We start from the raw sequence: 4,817 nt of genomic DNA, 5'->3' as shown, positions 1-4,817 counted from the left end.
ACTTTGGGCCCTTGTCGAAGATCAGGTGACCATAGGTGAATGGATTTACATCTGGGTTCTCAATTCTGTTCCATCGGTCAATGTATCTGTCGTTGGACCAGTACCAGGCTGTTTTGACTCCAGTTGTGAGGATTTTTGTTTATGTTGAAGTGCAATCCGTACTTTAGGCTATAGTCTTTGATCTTCATCAGTAAGTGCTTCAAGTCCTCTTCGTTTACAGCAAGCAAGATTGTGTCATCTGCATGTCACAGGTTGTTAGTGAGTCTTCTTTCAATCCTGATTCCACGTTGTTCTTCATATATTCCAGCTTCTCAGATTATTTGCTCAGCATACAGAATGAATAAGTATGATGAAAGGATACAACCCTGATGCACACCTTTCCTGACTTTAAACCACACAGTATCCTCTTGTTCTGTTTGAACGACTGCCTCTTGGTCTATGTACAGATTCCATCATTAGTAGATATTCCATATTAACGCTGTGATTTACCTTATCCTTAGGTTTCTCCCTCTTAATCTACTTATTTCTGCACTTCAACATGTTTTCTTGCAAAAGCTTTTGATGCTTATTTAAACATGTATATTTAATTTTATTGTGAAAATATACATTAAATTAATACATTTTTAAATTTGTAATAAAGGGAAATACTTTTGGGTGTAGATTTCTTTGAAGCATGTATATGGAAGTTACTTGAGTCTGTATTTTAATTAAATGTGTATAGTTTCCTCTAGGAATGAGGTATACTATATATAATACCTCAGGAATAGGCAGGTTTTTCTTTCTCACATTCCTTGCTTCTGTACTTACTCCTTTACGCCATTGCTTATTCTTCTGCTTTTTCTCTGTCTTTTTACTCCTTATCTGCTGTTCTTTTTTTTAAAAGTGTTTATCTATTCTTGACTGAGACATGTGTTCTGAAAGAGCTGGTGCTTGATAATTACTTATTGACTCTTAATCATATAAAACAATATATAGTCATTTTGTTTAAAAATTATCATTGTTAACAGAACTTTAAGTATCCACAGGTATCTTAGGGAAATACTTGACTGGAATTAATTTAAGCTCACTTCTTTTCAATACAGTATTTCTCAAACTCTGAGGCTTGCAGAAGTCACAAGTTGAGATTTGGCATCATTTTCAGAGAGAGACCTTCAGTAATGTGTAAGTAGTTTTTCTTTCTTGTTTTGATTTGTTTCTACTCGCTGTTTTCTGAACTAAACACAGTGAAACGTTAATTTGCCAGAACTCTTACCAAGAATTTGGAGGTATATTCACCACATAATGATTATGACAAATGACACAAATAAAATAATTTATTGGAAGAATATGTCATAAGATGTGCCTTGGGTCAGTAAAAATTCAACACTGTCTGTTAGAGGCAACGTCCTCAATGTAAGGAATACTGGATTAAGGGATTTGGGTTCCCGCTCAGGCTGTGTCACTAGCCTGCTTGGTATCTGTAAGTAAGCCACCTTCTGTGCTTCAGTTTCTTTGGCTGTAAAATTGACTACGATTAATACGATCCTTCCTTTCTAAATGTCTGTTACTCCTCCCTTAAGTTTTTTATAAATCAGGGGTTGGTAATCTTTCAAAAGAGAGATGTCAGGTTATACATTCATGTTTTGATTTTTTTGTTGTTGGTTTTAGCTTACGGTTAGTGAGAAGGGCAGGTGGTGATTCCAAAGCAGCCCACCTTGCTCAAGAAATTTCCCCCACATAGTGCATCAATTTGTGTTAATGAAGCTTACTTTTAAAAAATCAAGTTTGCCTTTGGAAGAGTAAACCTTTTTTTTTTTTTTTTAACATCAGCCTACTGTTAAATATGATCTACAGATAAGATTTCTTTCAAAATCTCATTGGGATACTGATGCTGAAGGAGTGCCAGTTTTCAGTGGGGATGGGAGAGGGATAATAGAGCGGGGCTTACTCATGTGCATGTAGTTTTTGAGGAGAAACTGGTAGGAATGGACTGTTGGGGAACTTCAGGCTGGGTGAAGACAAGCTGCTTGGAACCGGGAAGGGTGATAGGAGGAAAAATGCTAGAAGTGAAATAAGAGTATGGAAAGGGATGTGGAAATATAGAAGAACTAAACAAGAAACTCACTGAAGCCAGGGGTTATTGCTTTCATCTCTCTTGTCACCAGCTCCTAGAATAGTGTTAGCACTTAATAAGTGTCATGGATTGAATTATGTCCCCCCAAAAATGTGTATATCAATTTGGCTGGGCCATGATTCCCAATATTGTGTGATTGTCCTCCATTTTGTAATTGTAATTTTATATTAAAGAGGATTAGAGTGGGATTGTAACACACTTACCCTGGTCACATCCCTGATCCAATGTAAAGAGAGTTTCCCCGGGGTGTGGCCTATACCACCTTTTATCTCTCAAGAGATAAAAGGAAGGGAAGCAAACAGAGAGTTGGGGACCTCATACCACCAAGAAAGCAGCACCGGGAGCAGAGTGCATCCTTTTGACCCAGGGTCCCTGCACCTAAGAAGCTCCCAGACCAAGGGAAGACCGATACATCACAAGGACCTTCCCCCAGAGCCGACAGAGAGAGAAAGCCTTCCCCTGGAGCCGACGCCCTGACTTCAGACTTCCAGCCTACTGGACTGTGAAAGAATAAAGTTCTCTTTGTTAAAGCCATCCACTTTTAGTATTTCTATTACAGCAGCACTAGATAACTAAGACAGAATTTGGTACCGAGAGAGTAAGATGCTGCTCTGACAGATACCTAAAATGTGGAGGCCATTTTGAAACTGTGAAGGAATAGAGAAGTGGCAGCAGCAGAGGACCAGCAGCAGCAGAGAACTAGCAGCAGCAGAACCAGGAGACCAGTGCGAGATGGTGCTGGAGCCAAGCCATGGAGCAAGATAGCTGAGTGCCTGTGTGCCGGAGGCTTCCTGGTGGAGTGGGGTGCCTCCAGGCACTTATTGGTGGGGCTACAGAGCTTTGGAACACTTGCCCCAGTAGAGCAGATCTGGGCATGAGGCCCAAGGAGCAGAGAGGCCGTGAAACCAAGAAGCAGAAGCTGAAGAGACAAGGAACACAAGAAGCCAAGCTGCCTGTGTCTCAAAAGGTATGGCCAGGACCTCTGGGGTTTCAAAGGGTGGAGCCATGGCCTCTGGTGTTTCTAAGGGTGGAGTTGCTGCTCAGATGGACTAGGAGAATGGTGCACTTAAAGCTGAGGGAGCAGAGTTGCCAGTCCCAGTGGGCCTGGAAGGCGGAGCTTATCTAGAGTCTGGCGGGCAGGGCCATTGTGTAAATTGCCTCAGAGAACACAGGATTATTTTCAAAGCCTTGAGGGCTAATGTAATGTGTTCTGCTGACTTGCTTGGCGCCTCTTATGCCTTCTTTCCCTCCAGTTTCTCCCATTTGTAATGGAAATGTCTAGCTTGTGCCTGCCTGTTCTACCATTGTACTTTGGAAGCAGATAACTTATATTCTAGATTTTATAGAGAAGAGGAATTTTTGGATTTTGGACTTGGAGTTGATTTAAGACTTTTGCTATGATATGATGAAGTGAATATGTTTTACATGTGGCAAGGACATGAATTTTTAGGGGCCAAAGGGTGGAGTAATTCATGGATTGAATTATATCCCCCCCAAAATATCTGTCTACTTGGCTAGGTCATGATTCCCAGTATTGTATGATTGTCTAACATTTTGTCATATGATGTGATTTCCCCATGTGTTGTATATCCTATCACTATGATGTAATAAGATGGATTAACAGCAGTTATATTGATGAGATATATAAGATTAGATAGTGTCTTAAGCCAATCTCTTTTGAGATATAAAAGAGAGAAGCAAGCAGAGAGACAGGGGGACCTCATACCACCAAGAAAGCAGCCCCAGGAGCAGAGTACATCCTTTGGACCTGAGGTTCCTGCGCTGAGATGCTCCCAGACCAAGGGAAGATCCATGACAGAGACCTTCCTGCAGAGCTGATAGAGAAAGCATTCCCCTGGTGCCAACGCCCTGAATTTGGACTTGTAGCCTATTAGACTACAAGAGAGAATAAGTTTCTCTTTGTTGAAGCCATCAACTTGTGGTATTTCTGTTATAGCAGCACTAGATGACTAAGACCAATAAGCATTTATTAAAAAGTGTTAGAATGAGCCAATGAATCAAATATTCAGTAAATTTCTAATTTTGCCTGGGGCCCTAATGGTAGTAGTTACTGGTTACTACACTCAAATCATCTAGTTTACCCATGTCTATCCCACATTCAGCATCTACAGTATTTAAAGTAATTGAGGTTCAGAAAAATGATTCTGAATTACCAAAAAAAAGACATGTTTAGGATAATGTGCTTGAGGAAGACTGGAAAGTGAACTATTTATTCATTTAACAAATATTTTTTAAGCATCTACCTACCATACTCTGGGTACTAGCTGGGAATGGAAAAATAGGATACAGGCTATAATATATATTTTAGTTTGATGGATATTATGTAGCTATTTAGGATAATTACGAAGATTATATCAATTTAGAAAAAAGCTTATTAAATAAATGAAAAATATAAATATTTATATTCTATAATTATAATTGTGTATGAGGATTAGAAAGATGTTTTCTATTCTTAAAAAGGTTTAGGAATCATGGCCAAATATAAACTTGATTCATTATTGTAAACGGGATTGTTGATTTTCTTTTTGCTTCTTTGTGTAATTCATAAAGTTTAGGTGAAAGTTCATGTAAATTTAAATTGTTTTGAAAAATACGATGACATAGGTGAAGGGTCAGACAGTACACAATACAGGGGAAACTAATACAACCTGTACAAGGAAAGGTCATGGAGGCCCCATGGACA

At 39.2% G+C, this 4,817-nt stretch overlaps 1 protein-coding gene across 9 annotated transcripts in view; it reads left to right on the top strand.

The window, feature by feature from the left end:
• Positions 1 to 4,817, top strand: part of DENND4A (DENN domain containing 4A) — a 121,484-nt gene that overhangs the window by 25,248 nt on the left and 91,419 nt on the right. For all 9 annotated transcript variants that reach the window (XM_023729729.1, XM_023729733.1, XM_023729727.1 and 6 more), the window contains one exon: positions 1,083 to 1,161. The gene's annotated coding sequence lies outside the window, so the exon portion shown is untranslated. The remainder of the gene's footprint in view (positions 1 to 1,082; positions 1,162 to 4,817) is intronic.

This window comes from Trichechus manatus, unplaced genomic scaffold (assembly GCF_000243295.1).
Source record: "Trichechus manatus latirostris isolate Lorelei unplaced genomic scaffold, TriManLat1.0 scaffold00030, whole genome shotgun sequence".
In the NCBI taxonomy this organism is placed as follows: Eukaryota; Metazoa; Chordata; class Mammalia; order Sirenia; family Trichechidae; genus Trichechus; species Trichechus manatus.
The sequence above is the reverse complement of the archived record's forward strand: the minus strand, read 5'-3'. Positions and strand labels throughout refer to the sequence as shown.